A 25311-nucleotide genomic window follows, 5' to 3' on the forward strand; every position below is an offset into this window, starting at 1 on the left:
CAGGACATAATAATTGAGACTTTTCAATAAGCAAGCATCAGGAAAAGCTGAAGGATTTTTTTAGTTGTCACTGGGCCCAGAGAAATACTCTGGCTGCAGTGGCTTATTGTTCCTTGGGGTGTCCAGACCTGCCTTTCCAACACGTATTTTAATGGATCCTAGAATTTTGCCTTAGGCTGAAGCTTATGATAAACAATTTTGGCCCTGGTGAAGATGTCTCAAATAAAAAAGATACCAAAAAAATCTGAGAATTTAAATTCCACTCACAGAATTTTTGCAATGGATCAATACTACATGATACTGTAATCTGTAATGTACTTGCCCACCAATACAGCCAGAGATATGTCTTGAGAGATTGAACCAAAATGTGCTCATTTTATGTGAAAACATTGCTACAGAAAACTACAGACTAGTTCTTCTGATTACTTCATAAGTATTTAACAAAACAGAAATAATTGTGGAAAATCCTGGGCTCCTTTATTTTTTTATTTTAAAAAAATCCTCACATTATACTAAAGAAAAATGTGTGTAGATAATAGATAGGATTTTCTATAAAGTCCTTAAGCATTGGGAGGATTTTTCCCAAAGAAGCACAATAACAATATGAGGTGCAGGTATTTTATATTCTTGATGAATTTTATCTCATACAGTTTTATAGTATATATTTTTATATATGATTTATTTATATATATTAATATATATTATTTATTTATATATATATGTATATATATAATAGTTATTACTATTTTTTTACTTTCAACTATTCATCAATGCAATCAGACTTGTAAGAACTGTGGCTCCAACAGTATAATTTCAGGTTTGGGTTTGGTTTTTATCATTTTTCTGGTGTTGGTTGCTGTGCCTGTGTGCCAGCAGGAGGCAGGAGCTGAGCTCTGAAGTGCCTGGAGTGTCAGGGCTGATCTCATTTTCCAGGACAGTCCCCAGGGAAGCTGTCACCTCTGCCCATGCCCAGATCTTCCAGGTGCTGGATCCTCCCTGGGGATCCCTGAATCTGCCAACTGTTCTAAAAACCCACACTGGGACAGTATAAAAGTCTCCAAAATGCTGGATGGAAGAGAAAAGAATTTGAGTGGATGTTCTTCATTATGGCAGCTCAAAAGAAGAATATTTTTACCTCTGCCACCCTCCTGCCTTGGAGGAAACAGAGAAGGACAAAGTGGAGTTGCTCTCTGTGGCATCTTCCTGTGCCCTATGTCCCTGCTGAGGAAGGAGGACCCAAACCACCAGATTGCCAAGCTCTGCCCTCTGGCCAGCTCCAAAGCTGTGGGATCAGTCTGGGTGGGCAATCAGCAGATTTAGCAATTTGGTCTGAGGGAACGTGGCCATCATCTCTCTTCAGGTACCCCAGTGGTCACTAACACCACCCAGCTTCTTGGTTTTCCTTCCTTTAAACACTTCAGGTGATGCAAATTCCTGTTGGATGCTCAAAAGCATTTGGATAGTTGTGATTCAAGAGGACATCAAATAGCAAGTCATTAGAAAATTGTTTTTAAGGAAAAAAAAAGCTAATTTCAAAGTATTCTGAAAATAGTCTTGAATTAACATTTAGCTACTTAGATTTCACACACATTCAATGTTTCTGTCTGTAAAATTTCTTACAATATTTTATCCTGGAATTAAACCCAGTGCTATTAACTCATTTGCAGTAGAATCCTGGTGAGAAGCATACAACAAACAGCAGTACCCCCAAACGTTTCCAGATACACACTTCATCCATCATAAATATTTAAAATTCAATTATCAATCAAAACAACTGCACACTTCCTTTGAGTGATCAGCCACTTAGCTTAAGAACTCTGTTAAAAAAAAAACAACAACAAAATCAACAACTCAACAAGTGGTTTTTACAGACTTCCTGTGATCAAGCCCTTCTCTGTTTTGCAGAAGGGAGAATCACAGGATAGCTCCATCTTCTAACAATCCTCCAAGCAGCAGCCAAGTTACATTGACATCTGGGACTTCTTTCTAGGGCTTGTTTCCAGTTGCAGCTATGTTTTGGGGGCAGGATCTGGGTTTTCAGCTCAGTACTTGACTGTAAGAAATGATGATGTGAATGACTGTATGGTTTTTCTTGTCAAAGAACACAAATATTCTCACACACAGGAAAAATATTTTGCTATGTATATGTAACCATGAGAGCAGAAAAGCTGAAAATTGATGTAGACAAAGTTAAAAAAAACCAAACCCAAAGAAAGTTTCATTTTTACGTAGAAAATGGGAAATCTATTTAAAAAACCCTAAACTCTGCCCATTTGAGCACTTCAAACTCAGTGCAGTTACTTTGCAGGAATGAAAGGTTCTTGGCTTTGTTTTTAATTCTAGCTCACAGTCACTGTTACTTTAAACCTGAAGCTTATGCCTGGCAAATTTGGAGTGAAGCTCATCAGTGGCAGCAGGATAAAATTGTAGTGATGAGTTCTTGTCTTGGCTCCCTCCTGCCTGGCAGGCTAGAGTGTTGGTTTGTTCTTTTATTTATTACATGTTGGCAATTGCATTTATAAGAAAATAACAGCTGATATTTATGTGGTATCTGAATATATGTAGCTTGTTACAGTCAGATTTCATCTGTTTGTGCATTTATTTAAAATTGTGTGTGTGAAGCATCTGATGGTGTGGCTGTATCTACTCTTGAGTGCATTCCAGGAGGGTTGGGATTTCTTCAAAGCCTGGATGGTGAAGAGCAGAGAGACTCTGCTAGAGTGTATGAGGCCTTAGCTCTTAGCCATAAGTCCTTATTTTTGCACAGTTCCAAGCCAAAGCTCACACTGAGTCCCAAGATTCAGTGGTTTCCAGGCATATGATGGAGTCAGTGATGCACAAAGTGAGCTCATGTCCTCATCTTCTGCCTCCTCTCTTGCCAGAGAAGGATTCAGCAAGTTACTGACACCGAGCAAGTCTCACAAATAAAGAGAACTTGATGTTTGCAGAGCAGTAAAGGCTCTTTGCTTGCAGTTGTCTTTTCCCCATGCCTTGGGCAGGTCTGTGTCTGCCCCTGTCTGTGCTCCTCACAGGGCTCCCCAAGAGTCACTGCAGGCCAGGTCCTGTGCAGGATCCACACCCTGGGGGTGCTCTCTGGGAGATGGTCCTGTTTGGAGCCATTCATGAGTACTGTCCCTTGGAGAGGTGTACAGATCATGCCCCAGAAACAACAGACATGTGTGTATTTATATACATGTATGTGTATATATATATACACATGTGGCATGAAAGAATCAGAAGTTAATCCAAGTGCAATTGGATTAACGACTTCCCAAAAAGTAATAGAGTAGGCATTAGCTCCTCATTCTTTCATGAGGTTCTGAAGTTTTTGGAACTTCTCATTCGTGAATTATCAAGAACTAGAGTTAAATTTGAACTAGAGATTAATTTGTTAAATTAAGCTAATCTCTGTTTCTCTAGTTCCAGAGCGCCCAGAACAATTTGCTGTGAGACATTCTGTGTACAGGTGGCCTTGAAGGCAGCCCTATTCTATCTGAATCCTTTCTATAATGGAATAATAGAGGCTCTGGAGAGGTGAGGCACAGATTGAATCCTCTCAGCACACAGTGGGACTTTGGGAAGTTTGCTTTAAACCCCAGGCAGGTTCTCTGCCCACTGGATGGCACAGACCTACTCCTGAGAATTGTAAAAACAAATGTGTTGGCCCTTCAGGTAAGGGCTTTTCTGTCTGTATTGGTGCAACTGTGAAGTGAAATTTGGATTTGATTTTATCTGACAGGTTGTGAGCCCCCAGGAGAGCTGCTGGAATACTTTGGGACCAGGGTGGACCAGTACTGTGTAAAGGAGCCTTAACTTCTCCATTCCATGTGGGCAGTAACTGCCCAACTGGGGAAATGACTTCCAGTGGTGCTCTTAAAATGGAGCTGATGATGTAGAAAGTGGGAAAAGAATCAGAAATAGAACTAAGGAGAGCCTGGCACTGGAAGAAAGGCAACTGAAGTTGACTCAGATATTTCTGGGGCTAAAATACTGCTGAGGGGAGTAACTAAAGTCAAAGAAAGGTGGTCTGAAAGAGGAAAGATTCCTCCAGTTCCTTCCCGATCAACAAAATCCTGATCCTTCTTTACTTGCACAAGGATCTGTATGACTCCTGTACATGCTTGACCTAAGATTTGCAAAAAGCTGTGCAATACCCTCCACTTTGGCAGAAGGGGCTGCTGGAATAAAAGCCAGGATAACTGTTACAACAGGATAACAAAACCAGTGGCATTCCTTAAAAAATCAACATTTTTTTCCTCATGAATTGAAGCAAAATCTTGTAGCAGTCAGTTGGTAAAATATTTGCTGCCTTGTGTTGCCTATAAAGTAAAATATTTATAACATTTATAATGTATTAGATGAAAATTGTGTGTCAAGTGGCACTGCAGTTTCCACAACTGCTGACTCCAGTGCTTGTCCAATGGGTCTGATTTGCACTCTGGTGGGCTGGTGCAGAAGACAAACAAAATTCATGTGCAGGGTAGGATTTAATGTTAGATTCCATGCTGCTCTGTTCCATACATTCATACTTTATTTTCTTCATCATGTAGATCTTTGTGAAATGGCAGCCAGTGGATGTGGCACACAGGTTGTGGCAATTGGGAATGGGTGCAGCTGTGAGCAGCAGGTGAGCAGCACTGCCAGCAATGAGCCATGGAGTGCCCAGGGGCACTGAGCAAGCACCAAAGGGAGCAGAGGGCACCCAGGGGCAATGCATCAGCATGAGGGGTGTAAAAGGTTGGGCTGAAGAGCAAGAGGAGCAGATGCTGGCAGCCTTGTGCAGAGGTGAGGTGTTCCTCTGTGTGGGCAGACTCCTGAGGCCCTGTGATGAGGTGTGGTGTTACTGTGTGTGGGGTGAAGATCTCTGGAATTGTCTGGTGATGCTCTGTGTATGGAGGCCATCTCGACTGTGGCATGGGCTGTGACAACTGGAGGGGTGGAGAGGCCTCAGGTATGTGTCCAAATATCATCTCCTACAATTCTAGACAGCACCATTTGCACATTTTTCTGAAAGACAACAGGGCTTTAGATGTGCCAGAATGTGGATAACTGAGATTTCACGTAATTATGAATTTAACACTTCTTCATTTAAAATTTCTTTAGCAGAGATTCAGAGGTAGCTTGTAAATTCTCCAGATATAACCCTCTCAGTAGTGATAATTTCCACCTATCCTCATCCTTCAAGATAATGCTCAAAATCAGCATTTGCTTTTGAAATATAATCTCTTCCCAGGAACTGGAATTAACCTGTCCCTGAACCTCTTCTTGTTTGTCTTGTGGTGCTGTGACAGAAACACTCAGTGGTGAATATTGACTATTCTGCCAGCTGGAGGCTGACACTGAAATTCATCAGGGTAGAAAATATGGGGGAAGTGGAGATGGTGAGAGTGCTCCTAATGTCCCAGCCCCTGTTTAGTGTGGGTGACAGCTGAATGTGAGGCAGAGCTTGCACTACCAGAATTGTTGACTGTTTCTCAGCATGCCATCAGCAGAGAGATTCCCATGTATTTTTAATGATGTCTCTCAGCTGTTTTGCATGCAGCTGCTGACAATGCTTTGGAAAAGGCCACAGGCACAAGGAGAGATGTGCTCATGGATGGGACTTGGCTGGTAACAGAGTCAGGATCTAGAGCTGGGTTATGGATATGAAGTCCTCAGGCATTCTCCTGTGAGGCACTCTGCTCTGTCAGGGGTGTCTCTGCTGTCCATAAGGCAGCAAAGCTCCACTTTGGTTCACCTCCCTGGGTTAGCCTTGGGACAGTCACAGCAAAATCAAAAATGCATATTAAGTTGAATTTGCTTTTTAAATACTGTGTGTAAGCAGCTCAGTGAATGAGTTTGCACTGTGATTAAACAGTGTTTGAAGAGGAAAAGATGCTGAAAACAGCAAATATCCTGTTGAATCCGATCTACTAATGGTAAAATAATGCTGTTTTATCAATTCCTCAAGACACTAAATGTAGATTAAAGATCTTTCACTCTAAAGATTGTGAAACCAGAACTTGCCATATTTATTTTGCAACATTATCTCTTTATTCAGAATGAGATTATTGTATGGAATATTTGTGAATGTAAATGTTACCTTTAAAAGACATTTCATGATTTGGGTAGAGGTAGTCTGCCTACACAGAGAAAAAATGATCTCATGAATGATCTCCACAGAGATTTAAATGGTAAACTGGTATTTCTGAACTTTAAGAAAACAGATTAGCTAAGGAATTCAAGGCTATGAAATACATTAGGTGCATTACACCTATAATTAAAAAAAATAGTGATAAAATTTGTTCCCTAACAACATTCCTTGTAGAAGGGGAAGAAATACCTTTTCCTTTTAGTTGCACAGCATGGTTCCAGACCTGTAAGCCAGACTGCTGAAATACAAATTTAGACACACAGACATTGAAGAGATGACAGATTCTCACATCTGGAAAACTGGATAACAACAATTCAGTTCATGTAGAAGGATAAAAATTATGCTTTCACTTCTGATGCATGGCATGAACTCTAGATGAGCAGATACAAATTTCAGCTTGTAGGAGTCGACTATTAAAAAAAAAAGAAAAATACTGGCTCAGAGAAAGTGCCTTTTGGTGAATTCTAAAAGAATTCTTATGACATGTTTAGATTTTTTTTCCCATGCTGCTTGCAACGTTGATCATCTATGGTGGAGTAAGTGATAAAGTACCATCTGAGAGAATGCTAATGTTTTTGAGCTGTCAAGCAGTAGATTATCCAGTTTGTTGTACACTGTGCAATGTGCACCTGCTAATTTGAAATGCTGATCCGCCAGAGAGAATCTGGGCTGCCCGAGGAGTCAGCCCTGACCCATTTCTTTGATATATGACTTGGTCTGTCTTTGATATTAGCAAAGAGCTTTTGCAGCCACTTGTAGTTTGAGCGATAATAGCTTAAGGCCTGAACACTGTCTGTGCCTTCCACTCTATTGTGAGACTCTATATACCACACAAACCCAAAAACAGGGAATGTATCAACTTCAAAGGAAAAAGAAGTGAGGAGATAGGAGAAGCATCTTTTCTCCAATCCTCCGAGGTTAGAACAAAAAGCGATGTACTAAAGATGAGCTCCCAAAAAATGTCAGACTTCGTAGATTTAAAATAGAAAAATGTGACATTTTTCCCAGATTAAAACATGTTAATGGGGAAAAATTGCAGCCATAATAAATATTGTATGAAAAGCTGCCAAGTAACAAAGCCTTGACAAACTCAGGAGAACAAGGAACTTCAGTTGATGCTGCCACTTTATTTTTGCATTATATTCTGTCTACTCTTTTTGTGTATGCAGAACTCTTCAATGTCAATAGGAGTTTGGCATAAAGGGCAGATTAATTTAGACATCACATTGATACCTGTCTTCTAGAACAGTGTGTGGCCCCATGTTGCTGTTATCAGAAGATATTACAGTCTTTGTGCCTCATGTAGAACCTATATCCTGTGTGATCCCTACATACATCTTAATAATTTTCAATTTTTTTTGGTGTCTGACCAAAAAGACTGGGAAAAATGCCCTGGAATTTACTGCCAATAATGATTAATCTTTTGAGAAGTGGTTTAAAAGAAGTGGTTTATTTCAGTTTTGAAACAAAAAGGTGTTAACATACAGGAAATGAAGCAATATTATTGAGAGTCATTAAAAAAGGTCAGACTTTGTAGAAAGATTTAAAAACCAAATCCTTTGAATTGTATCAGTTAAACTTCAACTGCATCTCCTAAAAGCAGTAGATCAGGACTAATGCTTTGAACATTTGAGAGTGGATATGGGTAATTGACATCCTCTATGTGGAATGTCTTATGGAGCTTCTTCTATAGCATTCTCATGTCCCTTCCCTGAGCAAGAGGATGCTGTCACTGGTGGAGTTCAGCTGGCTGAGCACGTGGTCTGAAGAGGGAATTTCTTGTCTGCTCATGCTTTGGGCATGTGCAGGTTAATTAAACAATCTGGGGTGTGTGCAGAAAGCAGCCTTGTTAAAGGTTCAAACACAGATGTTTTGCAAGCATTCAGAATGCCCCTGCTGCAGATCCTGAAGGTCACTTACTGGTTTGTCCACCCTTGCTTGAATGGCTTTTTTGCCAGGTGATGACCCTCTGCCTGGGTGTGACTCTGTATGTCAGAATGCTTTGTTCAGGTCTGCAAACTTAAAACTTACCTGGGATTTGTTTTCCCTGACCACAGGAGATGGCAGCTTTCCCTCTTCCCTTGTACCTCTTTGTCTTGGTTTGGAAAGACAGGTGTCTGCTAAGGAAGGCAGGAGCCTCCCTGAAGTGGAAAAATGTAAACCCCTTCCCTCCAAATTTTTATAAATTTGAAATTAAGTGGGTCTCTCAGGCAAAAATATGGGAGCAGGAATAACAGTTCTTTATTAGGGTAAAAAATAAAAAGATAAAATAAACAATGCAGTGAACTAAACCAACACTGCCAGGGTCAGAACACAGCCTGACACCCTGTGGGTCCCATTGGAATTGTGGCTCAGCCCTCCTGCAGTGCCAGGGCTGGTTCTGCTGGAGCAGGGATCCTGGAGAAGGGTGGAGTCTCTTCCTCTGAAGATCCAGGGCAAGAGGCAGCTGCTGTTCCTCTGGGGAATCCAGTGCAGAAGCTGTGCTGGTGTCCCAGAATCTCCAGATTATATCCAGGTAGGAATGCTTGGCTGGTGTTCCAGAATCTCCAGATTCTATCCAGGTAGGAATGCTTGGCTGGTGTTCCAGAAGCTCCAGATTCTATCCAGGTAGGAATGCTTGGCTGGTGTTCCAGAAGCTCCAGATTCTATCCAGGTAGGAATGCTTGGCTGGTGTTCCAGAATCTCCAGATTCTATCCAGGTAGGAATGCTTGGCTGGTGTTCCAGAATCTCCAGATTCTATCCAGGTAGGAATGCTTGGCTTCTCCCTCTGGGCTCACATCTCCCAATGGGATGCTGTAGTTCTTATCAGCCATGCAGGGACATTCCATAGCTGTTATCAGCAGTGTCCCCTGAGGGAGCAGTGGGTGTGGAAGAGATAAGGAAAACTGCCCATGAACAGAAGCCAACTGCCACAGAGATGGCAAAGAGATACAAATTGCTTGGCAGTCCAGGACACTCTTCCATACCAGATACAGTGGTGATCCCTGACACCTGCCCTGCTCAAGTGTCAGTGTGGATCACCCAGATATTTCAGCAGCATAAAATTGTGCTTTCACTTCTGCTGCATGGCATGAACTTGAAATAAGCAGATACAGATTTCATCAGGATGAGGCTACAGGTTCCTTATGTACTCTTTAGGCCATACCTCCCCTCTTTCCATAGATTCTTGGCTGGAAAATTGCTTTGTATTTATTTGTGAAGCATTTCTCTGTAAGTCCAGCAGAGCTGTTTTAGAGGAGCCTGCACAAGTTTGTGGAAGAGAAATCCTTGAAGGATGTTAAATACACAGAAACTGCTCTAGCTCAGGAAACTGCTGAGCTGCAAATCCCCAGGGGCTCAGCTGCAGTCAGTGCTCCAAAGAAGCAGCAGTTCTGCCTGTTCTGCATTTCTGCTCTGCCCTGGGGACCTGCTTTTGGTCTCCACTGAAAGCAGGACTCTGACATGGGCCTTTGCACTGGGTGCAGATGCCTTAGATCAGTTATCAGCTGAAGGAGCCCCTCTGGCATTTCCTGCCAGGGCCCAGCTGGTTTCAAGGCCAAATGAGAGGAAGGCAGACCAATATTCAAAAGGGAATGTTCAGGAAGACACAAATGTAGCTGTCCCATTGTTAAAAATGACTTGTAAGCTGGACAGAGGCAGTTTTGTGATGATGGCAAGAAGCAGTGCTTTGAATCCAAATAAATATAAGGCTTTCCTTTTTATTCTGTGCTTTATTCTTTTCAAATATACTGTGCTGTTTTCACCTGAATGCTGCTTACGTGTGCAGTATGTGGTTAAAAACTCTCAGATATAGGTGTGTCTTAGGAAGTTTTCTTTCTCTTCAGTTATTTGCCTTTTGCTTTTCTGGTGTTGTGCTCTAACTATAAAAGCAAATGAAACTTTTGTATTTCTGAAGCAGTGAAGTACAAAGTGCAGTCAGTAACCCACTGATTAGAAAATGATAAAGATATGGAGGTTAAATTTGAAGGGATTAAGAAATAGTGAACAAACACTATTCTGATGAGTATATAATATATAATGAGTATATAATATAATGAGTATATTAGGGTAGTGCAGTAAAATACAGAAATTAAATTTCATAGATATTAAAGGCCAGAATTTTTTTTTTCCCAATGTAGGATAGGGGAGTTGAAGGGAACAAAACAAGTTGTATAAAGATTATTTATTCTTCCCAGAAGTGTGTTGATATAATTCCTCCCAAAGTGTGTGGAAATGCTGTATATATTTTACTAGAAATACTTGATTTTGTCCTGATACTTGGTAAGAGATGATATCCACAGAGGTGTGAACTGTCCACTGTTTTCTTCTGCATGGTGAACTTGGAATCCACATTTAAGTATTCACTGTCTTTCTGAATTATACATGTAATAGTCTGCTCAGTGAAATGTAAAGCCATCATAATAGTCTTAAAACCCAAATGATCCAGATTCACCCCAGAATGGCTGACTGAGCAATTGTAATAGCACTGCTTCTGTGTGTGAGGATTAGCTAAATTCTGCTCCTTTTATCCACAAAGCTGGATGAATGTGCAGTGTTGCTGTCCATAGCCTTACTAGAAAGAGATCTGTCTTGCTCTCTGATTCGTATTTCTCTGGTGTACTGACTCATACCCTTCTTAAAATACCTTGCCAAGGACCCAGTGCAGTCCCCAGAGCTGAGTTTAAAGTCTGTCTGTAAATACAGCCACGTTTACAACATGGAGAGCCAAATTTCTTTCAGTGTGTGACAGCTCATTTGCATTATCTAAATAGTGAGTAATTCCTGTAAGCAGGGATTCCATTTTCATCTAGAAAGTGTGCAAGTTTCACAGTCCTGTGCTTTGTGATCTTTGTTTTTCTTCTCTTGGTGAGTAATGTAAAGTGGTGAAGGACAGGCCATAGCAAGAAGAATTTACAAAAGAGTTGAAATTGTGAGAACAGACAGCTCTCTCTTTTGTACCTCATTGTGCACAGTTCAGGTTGTTGCCCAACACAGAAACATTAAGAAGCTCTCTATTATAGCTACAAAGGTAAAATGGAGGAGGAGGAGAGCAGAGAGAGAGAAATTATGCAGCACAGGCAGGGGAGCAAAGCCTTTTGATACTGTACTTTCAGGCTCAAAACTTAGATTAATGAGGACAGAGCTTCTTAGATTGCTTTGGAGTACTGCACACAAACTTCATCTGAAAGGAAAAGGACACTTTCAATGTAACCTTCACTCCATAATTCTGAACAAGCTGCTTGCTAGTAGTGTAGAAAACTTCAAATGTCTCCAAATATTAGAGCATCAAGCCAAACAAAGAAAGAATAACTTATTGAGGTGTTAGCACAATGTGAGTGACCTTCTTGATGTGACATTTTTTTGGCATAAGAAACACCTCCAGCAGATGTTTAGTAGTTAAAGCTATTTGAGAAGACTTTTCTGCATAAGTGTGAGCCAGATCATTTAAACAACATACAACAGGCTCTCTACCCACAATTTTTATGATAAGGATGTATAAGAAAAGGAGATAGTGCTTTCTGTCAGCAGTGGAGATGCAGAGCCTTTCTCTCCTGTCTCCCTTGCTGCCTGTGTGCTCTAGGGCAAACATACCTCATTTCTTCTACCTTTAAAGTTCTGGGGTTCTTTGGGTTGTTTTGTTGTTTTTATTTCACATCATGTTAGTTAAAAATTGGATCTGTTGTGTCTGAAATGTTTTGAGCATCCCACTGAAAGGCCCAGTCTTAGGTTAGAGGGCAAAAGCAGCCTGTCCTTGTCCAAGGGCATTTTCCCTGAAGTGTTATTTTGTGTGCTATGGCAGGAGGATGACACAGCATAACCTTTGTGTTGGCAGAAGGAAACTTGCCATGGGAGGCAGTTTAGAGCTGTGTAGGAAATGTGTTTAGGCACAAGAATTTCAGATTTGAAAGCATCCCTTGGTGTGTCTGCAGAGGGGAATATTCTCCTCAGTGCTGTGCTTGGAGACCTGAGCCTCAGTGCCTGTGTCTGATCAGTCACTCCCGTCCCACTGGCATTCCTCAGGCTGCTAGAGACTGGGGAGGTGGAAGAATGCCTTTCTCTTAGACCTGAAAATGCCCTGTGGACCTAGAAACCCATTGTGAACAGCATGACTTTGAACTCAAGATGTTCCTAGGAAAGTTCTCTGGCTTTTGAGCAATCCATTGCATTTGGATTTCCTGATGAGGAAAGTAGAAGTGATTGGGAATTTTCTGAAAGTCCAGATGTCCTGTGTTTTGTGGGAAGAGAGTGGACACAGCTTTAGATTGTTCTCCTGATCAGAACCCACCTTTAATGAGCAGCTCCTGGAGTCTGGTGCCTCTCAGGCTTTGCCAGTGCCCCGGAGGCCATGCTGGTCCTGCCATATTTGCAGATGAAAGAATTTCAGGATTGGAGTAACACGGCAGAGTTTTCCTCTCTGGCAGGAGCAAGAGCAGAACACAGTTCACAAAATCCCATGCGCTGTAGCTATGGTGCTTCCTTGAGCTGGTGCCAAGGTCAGGGGCTTTGCCACCAGGGTAAGTACTGGTGTGGTCTCATTTCTGCTGCAACTGCCTGGGGCTTTTCCAGAGCCATGGGACCATTTAATATTTTTTGCAATATTTTTGTAGGGAGATCTGCTTTGACGTGCTTGATTTTCCTCGATTAATTTTTACAAGCTCTAAAGAAGGGGGAGGAGCACTGCTTTCTTCCATGAATAAATATTTTCAAGAGAAAATTTCAAGTGACGTATCCCATTCTTATTTTTTTAAATGGTGAGTGGTGGAATGGCTTCAGAATAGGAGGGGAAAGCAGAGTCTTTTTCTCCATGTAAAAAAGTGAAATGAAAACAAGCTGCAGCACTTGAAGAACTCTGCTAAAGAACAAATATTAATTACAGTTAAAAAGCTTTAAGTAGTGTGGGGAGTATAGTATTATGTATATATAATATAGGGTTTGTTTGTCAATTTGGATGTTATCTATTCCCAGAGAGGCAATCTCTATTTAAATAAGGTCACTGGGCAGTACAGAGCCAGTACCAAGATCTTCTGCAAATCCCTGTTGTTAACAGAGAGCTCTTGTCCTGTGAAACACAAGCCTGGGATGTGTCCCAGATGTGACACAGATGTGTCCCTTGCACACCCTCTCCTCCCCAGTTTGCTGCTTCAGCCCCTGATTTCCATGGGTGCTCTTTGCCCCTTTTGCCTCCACACCTCTGCCTGCAGCTGAACAGGTGACTCCTGAAGTTGCTGCTGTCTTTGTTTCTGAGCCCAAACATGGCCCATGTCAAGTGTCTGACTGATGAGCACCATCAGCAATCTAACAGGCTCTAGCCAAATCAGGAATCTTTTCTATTTGAAGATGAGCTGCTTTCTGCTTGATTCCCTGAGCCTGGATACTGGAAGAGAATTCCCTGAGCCTTGGAAACGGAGCCCATTGGCCACAGCAGCTGCAGGCTGGAGCTGCAGGCACAGTTAAAGATGTGACTGGGGAGGGAAGGGGCAGGTGAATTTTTACATGTGAAATGTTGAAAAAGAAAAACATAAACTCAGTCCATAATGAGCATTTTAAAGAATGTTACTCTCAGTATTCAGCTCACCTCATGAGTACCTTGGCTGATCTGTTCTTGGCATGGACAACTGCAACTGAATGAAGCCTCAGACTCAGAGATGCCTCCTAACACTTTGATCCCATGAAATGTTCTTAGTTTCCTGCATGGTGCACTTGTTCTTGTGTGCTCTCCATTGAGAACTTTCCCAAAGCATGGCATGAGGCAAAGTGGCAGGCATTGTTCTTCCAGCTTTCCTCTTTAAAGTATCATTTTTGTTTTGCTAGAAGAAAAGCTTGAAGTGCAGGAATAGGAAAGTGATGAAAGAAACTTGTGGCAGAGACAGAAATGGAGAATTGTAGTCTGTGAAATGCCTGATGTTGAATGAGTAAAAACTGAATGAGTGAAAGCTCTGTAGCAGTGATGCTGTGGCTGCTTTAGCTCTGTGTGTGACTGTCCATTAGTGCAGCTGCTCCCTGCTCCCCCCTGGCTGAAGGCTGTCCTGGGCCAGGTCAATAAACCTTCTGAATTAACCTTACTTCAGGTGTTTTTCTCCCCAGCATTGTATCTCAGCTTGTTGGAATTTTATGAAGTTTTTGGCCATCACGAGAAATTAGCTGTACAACCTAACTGTAAATCAAAAAGAAAATTATTTTCCTCTAACTGTTTTGGAGAAATGTATTTCCAACTAGAAGTCTTCTCACCAGATTTCTGTTTACTGTGGTCAAAATAGTCACATTTCCCTGCATTTAGGTTGTCTGAGGATTAAACCCCTGACTCTTTCAGCTTCATATATGGTGAGGATTTTTTCCAATGCTTCTGATCATTCTTAGTATTTGCCACTCATAAAGCACTCCATCATGTTTTCCTACTTCTTTTCAAAGTCATAAAACCCCAATCCAATAAAGGAGATTAGATTTCTGAATTGCATATATGGAATCAAAATGACTTTCCTAATTTATTTTCTGTATAATGTATTTTGCATCTTAGGGTTTTTATTATCTTTTGTTTGGGATTGTTTCTTCATTCAGTTATCTACAAAGATGTACATGTCTGTCAGGATGTAATGCAGAGCCTGTAAGATGCTGCTGTGATTCAGATTATTCCTTCCAGTGTAGAGTATTTGGCATTTAATTGCATTTGGATCTTACATTTGACAATGTTGCTTGCTCACCAGGCTCCCTCTTAAGAGCTTCATACTCTTCCTGTCATGATTAACCTGAATAATTTCATGTAATCTGTGTATTTTGTAACTCCATTCACCTTTGAGGGAGCAGAGGGAATCTGGGTTGGAGCAGAATATTTGAACATGTTGGAAACTACCTTAGGAACTGAGTTCTCAAGTTAGTGCTGCTTAGCTGTAGATGGGTATGATTTTTTCCTGTAATTTGAAGTTAAATCCAGGAAATAAGATTTCACTGTTCAAATGTTGTTGCTGACATGCAGCTCAAAGAAGATTTGGGGTCTATAATGGCAGTGTTTCTATTCTTTAAATGATTTTCTTATAGAATAGATTTTAAAAGAAGTGATCCAAAGTGTCATAAACACTGACACAGTTGTGTAAGAATCCCATGTTGATTTTCTCAGGTCATTAAGAGGAGGCTGTGTTATTGTTCTGTTTGTAAATGATGCTGCTGCATTGCTCATTTCCTGCTTTCCTCTTGCTCTTCTGAGTTTCTTTTTCAGTTTGTGAACAGTCTGTGGTGTATTTAAACTGATGCAAGTAAAGGAATTGGATTGGTGAGAATTATTTAAAACTCTTTACCTTTTCAGTTGAAGTTCAGTACAAGAAGTGTTTAAGATCATATTATCAAAATGTCAAAGAATCAAAGGTAATTAAAAGCCCTGATCTGAGTCCCAGGGAAATCAAGAGAAGCCTCCTTGGCTGGAAGTCAATGGTTGTTTGTAAGCTAGAGAAAACACAAGTTTTAAAGGATTTGCAAACCAAATAAATGAAATAATTTGACATCTTGATTCAAAGCTTTTCTACCTAAAAGCATTGGCATGTCTTTGTTTGATTCCCTGTATTGTTCCATGTTTTAGTTTTGTATATGAAGTAAACATTAGAATCAGGGCATCTAGTCATGAAGATCCTGTTACACAGAGGTACACTTAATTCTGCAGAAAACAAAGAGCAATTCTTTGTTTTAATGCTCTTTGTATTATAAACTCCAAAGATGATGGGGAAAAGAGCAACTATGTTCAGATTTTACTGAACTTGAACGTGTAACTTCATTCTGTGGGTCATTCCATATTTTGTGTATTTCATTTATTATTATGTATCTAATAACACCTGAACAGTGTCTTTAATAACTGAAAAAGATAATTAGGAAGCATGAGAGGAAAGTGACACATGAACCCTGTGTAGTAGTCACATGCATGGAACAGGGCTAATGCCTGGCTTTATCTTTTTCCCTGAAACAGGCTGCCTTAAAATTCCAGTTGCAAGGACTCCTGGATATTCTTCATGGCTGTGGGAGCTCAGCACATCACTCTGGATGTCCAGAGTTACCCAGAGAACCCTTGGGGGCTCAGAAATCCTGGAATGTTCCCAGGAGTGTCTGGTGGCTTGACTTTGATCCCTCTAGGGATGTGACACCTGTGTGAGGACATGAGAGTCACGTGGGAGTGAATGGTGCAGGAATGATGGATTTACAGGGTGAAATACAGATTTTAGGGTTTTGGTACAGGGGGGTTATGGAGACAAGATGGAGGGATCAGGGCGTGTCTCGTCCTTCTTCTTTCTTCTTCTTGTCTTCCATCTCCTGTGGTGATGTTGGCACTTGGGGATTGGTTTATGGTGAAGGTGCACTTGCTAATATGGGTGAAAGGTATTGGGAAATAAAGGTAAATATCATGTACGTAGTTTTTAGTATAAAAAGACATGACCGCCCCGTGGGTGGGCAGAGTGCCCGTGGCTGCCTTGCAGGTCAGACCTCTGCTGGGCAGACAGAAAATTCTGTAGATAAGAAACAATAAACAATCTGAAGAGCGAAAAGCTGAAGAGTCCAGACTCGTCCTTTGAAACATGGGCAGCCCCAGAACCACCCTGCCCGTGTCTGGGCACAGACAGACAGCCGACCATGACAGACAGACACATGGCCACAGAACAAAATATTTCCTTTCAGTGCTTGAATGTACAACCCAAACATGCTCTTGAACATGTGCTTCACCAGGCATCAGGGAAAGAAGAAAGGAAAGATAGTGAGTCTGCATCTATTGAGATACTCCTCACATTCAGATTATATGGTTATTGCATACTTCAAAAATGCAGGATTTACAGAAGGTCTATCTGTCATTAGACCAGCAAGCATAGCAGGAAGAGGAAAGGGGCTTTTGTGACAAAACCTTTTAGGTTTCAAACCTTTCTAGTTGATCTAGTAGAAGATCCTACCTCCCCCTATGTTATTACTGTGCTTTGTTAAGGAAAAAATATCAATATGTTACTGGACTTCAGGAGTGTAGAGGAGCTGGTTTTGCTTTGTGTCAGTGACCACAGAGATCTGCTAGGGGCAAATGCAGGTAACATTGTCTCCATTCAGTAAATACAATAAATAAAATAATTCAGTTTTTCACTGAAATATCCAAAATGGAAATATATGGAGAAGGATCCCATATGAACAACTGTGGTATGTGTGGTGAGTTTATCACCTTGCACTCTTTTTGCAAGCTGTCCAGAGCTACATAAAATCCTGGAGGAAGTCATCACCCAAATGATGAAAGTATTGGTGTCAGCAGAGCTGTGGGGAGCCAAAGCAGCGTGTGCACCTTTGAGAGTGGCACAGGTCATGTGTCTGTTGGTTAAAAGTGTTGGAAGAGCATAGCCCCTATGTCCATAATACACAGTACCCAACTTCTTCCACCTGTCCTCCAGCTTCACAGGCTCTGCCAAGCAGCATGGTTCAGGTTTGCCTTTGCTGCTCTGGCAGTGCCTGTCAGGGCCATTCTTGCCTCACAACTGTGTGCCAAATGGATCTAAACCCCTAAACTTGTCATTCTGTATGCAGCCAGCAGGTCACCCTGCCATGGTGGTGTGAGTGTGGCTCAGCCTCTCCTCCCTCTCCTCCCTCTCCTCCATCTCAGTTGCTTTCCTCAGGACGTTGAATGAAATACTGTGGTCTAAAAAGCTTGAGTGAGTTGTGAAAAGCTTTTTATTACCTGCCAGAAGTTCCTTGTCTTTGCAACTCTTGCAAGCTCTTCTGGTTATTTTTACTTGCAGAGTGTTTTTCCCCCATTCTTCAGCTGCTGGGCAAGATGGCGTTCATTTGGCTTCAGTTCTGACAAAAGATAAATGAGCTTTGGGCCCTCAGTGATTCACTTTGGCTGCCAGAGGGTTCCAAAATAGCAAACTATTTTTCATAACTGCAATGTGATATGAAGTGAGTTGCAGCAGGTGCTCTAACATATACTACAGCCGTCTGCAGAGTGGGGAATTCATTAAAGTTTCCTCATTTGTCCAAAAAAGTCACCTTTGTGAGTGGCCAGCATTCTGTCTTTGCCAGCTGAAGGTACACTCTCCTGAGGGCAGAAGGGGAGAGGGGGTTTAGTTGGGCAGGAAGTACATATTGAAATGGAACTGTGAAGTTAATTTGTTCATCTTGTGAAGAATTATTCTCACTTAGTAGATTCATCATTTACTTTTCCATTCGGTGTAATTTGATTTGCTGTTTCTCTCAGGGGTGCAGATAGCATGGATTCTTGATTTTTTGGCCTTTATCTTATTTTTAATTGCATTTCAATGGCTTTCACTTTATAGATTTGCTGCAAGTAGGAATTTGAATTGTAGTTCCAGAAAACAATCAGGGGTTTAGCGACTGACAGGGTGCTCTTGATAGAAAGCTTCCTTCCCTGGACTCAGTGAAGAAATCAAGGATGCCAGCTAACCTGATTATTCAATGTGCTCATTCCATTTTTGTTTAAAGATCTGTATTTTCTTGTAGAAAATGAGAATAAATTCTCAGAGGTATCAAAGCATGGCAGAGCCCACAGAAACAAAGCCCATAGAAGAATTTAGAGGAATGGGCTGTCTTAAAGGCCAAGCACAGATGTTGCACAGGTCCCTACCTGCAATCCCACTGACATAAATAGAATTCCATGTAACCACTCAGGTCCTGCAGAATCAGCTCTTGAAGAATTTATGCCCATATAATTGCTCAGACATGGAAAATGCAATAAATATTAATGTTATTCTCAAGGAACAGTTTCCAAAGAAGAAATGCACAGATAAATTTAAACTTATGCATATTTTAATCCATAAAATATAGATTTTTCTTAAAGTGCTGGAGTATTTAAGGTTTATATATAGCCAGTATTCAATCCAAATGTTTTCATACTGAGTAAGATTTATGTGGCCATGTATTGTACCTGAAAGTCCAGCAGACAGCATCATGTTTACAAACACACTTTAACCAATGCCCACCTCTCTTCCCTGAAATGTGTAGCACCCAAATAAGTAAATGTTGCATTTCAAGTACCAGAGTCCCAGCTTCTCTTATGGTTTGTGGCTCTGCTTCTGCTGCTGGCAGGAAGGCAGTGATCCCAAGGACATTGCCAAAACTCACCTCATCAAACCTTAATAAAAAGTATCCCCTCTGACACAGTGGGGAGGTAATGGATGGCTGCACCTCCCCATGGGCTGCGTTCCCAGAGTGTGCTTCATTCTTCCTCGAGGATTTGTAGTACAATTTTTCACTGCAAAATTTCATCTCAGTGGTTTTTTACTGCTGAGGAGCAATGGAGAAAGGAAGAGGCTGCAGACTGACTGGCAGGGAAACTGAACATTGTACAAAATATTTGTTGCTATCCTCAGCCTCCAATGGAGCTAGAAAAGAAATCTCTGTTACAGATTCATCACTCCTGCCCTTCCAAGGAAAAACTATAAAATCAACCTTCACAAATCCTCAAAAGCTAGGAGAAAAGCCTTGTTTTCCCCATTATGATTAATATAAAACACGTTTTAAAAATGTGCTGGAGAGGAGTGGTGGTCAACAAGACTTCTATCACATAATATAAATCAAAAGAAAAAAAAGATTAGAAAAGCAATAAGGCAAAGTGTTAATGAAGTGATCTGTGGTTCAGTGTTTATTCAGCCTGTTAGGGTTTCTTACAGCAGCACTGTTCATTGCTCACTGGTTGTATTTGATTAATGTTGACTTTGTACCCTCCTTTTTCTGCATTGATAATGCTGTGCTGCCCCTGAGACTCACAAGGCAGAATTTGTCCTTTGGTAGATAAGAGAGAGAAAGGGAGAACAATAAAAATAATCTTTGGTTTCATCTTTTCCAATTTCCCCCTGTATCTGGATAGATGCTGTGGGATCCAAACAGTTCAAGGGTTTGGGCTTCTTGGGTAAGGAAGAAATCTTGGCTTTTGTGGAAATGCTGCTCTTCACCAATTTCATAAAGAACAGAATGGTGAGCTCATCTTTTGTGTCAGAATTCTCAAGCTAACTGCTCTTCAGGTCTCCTCCAGCACACTTTTGCATCTGATATGAAGTGTAGAAACACACATTTCACACGGTATCCATAAGTGTTTTGACAGATGAGATCTGGCAAATTCTTTTTGCACTGATTTGCAATGTTAATTAGAACAGGAAAAAAACCTCAAAACTTTGGCTTCTGTGCTGAAGCAACAAGTGGGAATTGCAGTGTGGTGGTTGATGTTTGCAGCCTCCCTGGGAGCACAGGGCAGTGCCTGGGTCCAGCTGAACTCCCCATGGCAGTGATGCCTTTGGAGCTCTGGGGCTCAGAATGTGCCACTCTGGGATTGTATTTTCCAATTAATTGCTGCCTGGCAGTTCTTGTGCTTTACAAGTGGATAAATCAGAAATGCCTGGTAGCATTTTGTACTCCACTGCATGTGGAAAGCAGGAATAAGAGAGTATTAGAATATTAAGCTCTTAAACCATTTATTCATTTAAATATTAATGAATACTAGAATTAGAGATGCCCAGGTGCTTGTTCTTCAACCCAGATATATTTATTATGTGTGTTATTATTTTTCTTCCATAGTAATTTTTTATAATATTTTGTACATATGTAAATTTGATGCAAGCTAAAAAAAAAAGTCAAACCAAAATTGTGTGAATGTTTTCCTGTATTTCTGGTGCTGACAGCTAAACTCTAAGTTGAAATATCTGAATTAAATAGATCACATTCCTGTTTGCAAGATCAGATGTAGGCTATTGTGTCTGTAATTCTTGGAAAAAATATTTGCAAACAACACATAGAAAAAAAATTATTATAAAAACCAGTGATTTCAGGTTTTTGTTTTCTCCTCATGTAGCAGTTGAAAATTTTAAGAAAACCAACATAATCTTTAAAGTAACAATTTTTTCAGTATTATGCCATTTCACTTTTATAACATTTCAATATTGTTTGATATTTTAAGATTGATACAGTGGTCAAACTGCTCTTGAGCAGACATTTTTGTGTTTGATTTCTGTAGCTGAATTCCCACCAGTGAGTGGAAAGAGTGCAGGTTTCTCTTCTTACCATGCAATGTCTAAAATCTGCTCAGCTCCAAGCTTTCAGCTTTTCAGAACAAAAAGGACAAGACCATTATCATTGCCAAAGTGGTGATTGCCTCAAAAAATTAATGGAAAATGTGTGGTAAGGTTTGTTTCTGTGTTTGGTTTTAGTCAGATTGATTTATTTGAGAGGCAATATTGATAAATGATGAGCTTGATAAGGCCCTAAAGCAGCCCCACTAAAGTGGCACTGTAAGGTGGTGGTACAAATGTGAGACACAGATTTGAACAGATGGAATGAGGGTTTTTTTGGGAAATAAGGGGTTTCTTAGCCAATAAATTCATCTAGGTTTAACCAGACAGTAGTTTTCCAGCTGCTCATCTCATGTCATCCATGTATCCTTACCCAGACCTTGCCCAAGTGCTGCAGTCCCTAGAAGGGTTCCTGACACACACACACAGATTGTGTCCTGCTTCTGGTGTCCCTCATCCTCGTTAGAGAAGGAGCCCTGCTCTGATCCCCTCCAAGCAAGGAAATGTCTCTGTGTATAAATCATTTATCCCTTTTCTTTTTTTACATTAGGTTGGTACTTTCCATTCAAGAAATTAATCCTTCATGTGTGTGTAAAAGAAAAAGCTTTGGGAAGTTTGTGTGTCCATTTTGCTGGCTTGGTATCCCTGGTCCTGTTGTACTTTGGGGTGCCCATTTCTACAGAGAAATGAGGAAGGGACTGTGGAGACCCCTTCTTCTCCTGGTATGGGGGTGCAGACAAATGGATCCCTAGGAAAACTTTAAGGATCAATTTGAGTGGCACATTTTCTACTATTTAGCAAAATCCAGGGCAGATGTTCTGCCATGCCGCATGCCCTGTCTGTGAAGGTCGTGGTACAGGATGTGGATTTGGGGTTTGAAATCAGATGTTCAGCCCTGCATCCCTGGTACAACACTTCCCTTTCCTCCTGCTTCTCTGCCCACAGCCTTTCAGAGCAACACACATCATAGTCTTGTTATTTGAAAATAAGAGCTGCATCATTTTCTGCACCCAGTTGGGTTCTTAGATTGGAAACAATGCCACCTGCAGCTCTAAATACCCTCCTTTCTCATTATAACAACACCCTTAAAGCCCAGTCATTTTAGGTGTTATCAAATTCATCATCTTGAGATGCCTGCTGTAGTTAATGTTGCATCAGCATTTTGATTTTAAAGACCTTTTTCTCAGGCCTATAAACAGGCCATAAAAACTTAGGTGAAGCAGCCACTTTATATAGGAAAATCTTGAACTGTTGGTGAAATCTGATGTTAAAGGGACTCTGTCAAGCATTTCTAAACTACCTATCAATAAAAGCATCTCTTATCTATTGTTTTAAGTATAAGTGAATGTTGAGATTGGAGGATGTTAATGTTGAGCAATCTCCTGCACTGCTGGAAATCTGACAACAAGAGAATTCTGTTCAGGCTGCCTGAGCTGGCTTTTGCTACCACAAAGAGAGATGCACTAAGACAGAGGGTAAGAGAAACAAATCTTTGAGAGGGATAAAGCAGATCTCTAGGATGTAGTCTAGGCTTAATTTCTGTGAATAAACCAGAAAAGGATGCAATTCAAACCCAGACTGATTAGTTTGATTCCCCTCTGTTTTTAATTGAACACTAAGCAAATGAGTTTTTAATGACATTTAACTGAGATAAGAAAAGTGTTTGACAAGCAAGCAGAAAGGCCATTAAAATAATTTAAGTCCTACCCAGAAGCTTTGTAGGCAATTGTCCTTCACTTGTGGCATTGGCAGCCAAGGCTGACATCTGCAAGAGTTTGTTTGCTGCATATGCACATCCCTGGGAGCTGCAGATGTGCTGCAGTTCACCTGTTCTTCAAAACTGAGGCTCAACATCCCCTCTGTTTAGGATATTGTGGCACTCCTGGTTGTTAGATTTTACTTACTAATATGTCTTATCTGACAGACTTAGGTTGAGCCAACTTTAGGTCTTCTTAAAATGTTCTGAGAAAGTGCATGGTACCTGATGGGTAACTCACTGCTCGCTGCATTAGTGCCTGTGGGATTTAGGACTGCTGCCAAACCTGCACTCCTAAGTTTCAGTTTGGCCATGAACTGCATGACTCTGTCCACATTTCTGTGCTTTAAAGGTTCTGCTCCATGGCACAGGCTGTGTTTCTGCTGGACAGCTGGGAATATTCAACAAGGCAGGAAAACTTGTCTGTTATCCAGGGCCCTCTTTAGCTATTGACATCTGTGTCTGGCTGGCCTGCAGTGAACTCTTTTGGAGGGGATATCCTGAACCTGCAGCCAAAGTGTGGTGGAGCAGCAGGTCTGACCTCAGGTATTGCTCTGGGAGCTCTTTTCTCTTGGCTATCCTGTGATTTTGAATTGCACCTTCAGTTGAATCTGCTCTCCCACTGCTCCAGTTGAAGGCACTTTTGTTCCACCAGAGCTGTTTCTGTGGGGCAGCAAGGAGCTGTGCATTCCCTGAGAAAGCCTTTTACCATGACAGACATCCTGCACATGGCTGTCTCAGGAAGAAGGCTGTCCTGTCCTTTCAGGCTTTTCTGCCTCATCAATCTGCATTGTCTAAGCTGCTACACCCAGACCTGAGCTCCTCATGTTTTCCAAAAAGTGAATGAAAGGATGAGGCCCCTGTTGGTGCTGTCAGCTCTACTTTGTAAAGGGCAATTAGATGACAAACCAATTAGTTTGGGAAATCCACTGAATACATTTCTAATGGAGTTATATGCACATCTCCATTGTATCTACTGCATCAATGCAGTGGCAGAGTCAGAGTTGCCTTTGTTTTATGTTTTGAATACAATTTGGGTGTTACAAAAAGCTTTTGTGCAATTCATATTGTTCACAGTAGAAATGTGGTTTCAACAGGAGTAAAAATCCATCTTTGGCTAGCAGAATTATTCTATTCAAAGGAAAGTGTTGTTCCTCAAGAATAAATTGTGTGACTAATATTACTAATGGCTAATATTACTTTTTGGCTTTATATTAAAGCCACCTTCAGAGCATGAGCACATCCTAGTATGAATATGCATTCTGAACTTCCTTTCTCTGTACCTTCTAGTGAAAAATGAGATATATGCACTGCAGAGAGTCATAAACAGCACAGTAATACAATGCCATCCTTCAGTCCTCAGCTACAGCAGCTGTACTTAACCTCCAATACAAAGCAAATTGCAGAGTCCAGTGAATTAGAGATTACTACAGGTCAAAGAGAAATTGCTTTAATATCATGATGGTTCTCTTTGTTCTCAACAGATGACACATTAAAATAAGAAATGGAAAGGCTGCTGGGAGCTGGTTTCCAGCCATGAAATATTCTTCCATGGAATCCCATCATTATGCCTGTTAGAAACAGTTTTTTTCTCAGCTACAGTGGCATAAGGAAAAGGCCTTGAAGAAGATTCCCAAGGATCTGGGTCCTGTTCCATTGTTTCCCCAATGACCTAATATGTAAAAATCCAGACCCCTGAGACATTTGTGCTCTCTGGGTGTCTCTTTATCTTCTCATTCTGTCTGGGTAGTGCCCATGTCAAAACCCATGGTGTTTGTGCATTGTACTGGAAAAATCATACATGCTTCTGTAAAATTACTTTTCCATATTAAAAAGGGTTTTTTTTCTACCCAGATATTATACAGCTGTGAATATTCAGTTTTTCCGTTGCCAGCTGCTGAAATAATGTGGTCCCCAAATCATGAAAAATGAACTCAGGTGTGCAGCCTTTGAGGGCTCTTTGGGCTTCTTCAGCAGTTTTCTTTAGCTGGGCCTACATCAGCTCTGCTGTCAGTGCTGTGGCTTGCACAGATTAACAGGCACACACATGGACATGCCAGATTTGGATTGCTGATCCTGGAAACTGCATCAGGAGCAAATCACATTAATAATCCTCTGAATCAAGGCAGAAATGAACCACTCAAGGAGTCTGCAGCTCTGGGTACTGATTTGTGTCTTGTATTTGAGGCATTCTAAGGGAGCCTCATCTTCAGAACCTGCTGAACCTGCAAAGATTGCCCCTTATGTACAGATATGCAAGCTCAGGCTGCAGGGACACTGATGCTTGTCTGCTCCCTGGGGACTTCTAAAAGCTGAAATGTAAAGGGCTTGCAAATTATGTAAAGGGATGCCATTCTCTTCCTGCTCACTTCTCAGTAAACAACAAACCAGAGGAAACTGAGATGTGCTCTATCTA

The sequence above is a fragment of the Agelaius phoeniceus genome, chromosome 13 (genome assembly GCF_051311805.1).
Source record: "Agelaius phoeniceus isolate bAgePho1 chromosome 13, bAgePho1.hap1, whole genome shotgun sequence".
Taxonomy (NCBI): domain Eukaryota; kingdom Metazoa; phylum Chordata; class Aves; order Passeriformes; family Icteridae; genus Agelaius; species Agelaius phoeniceus.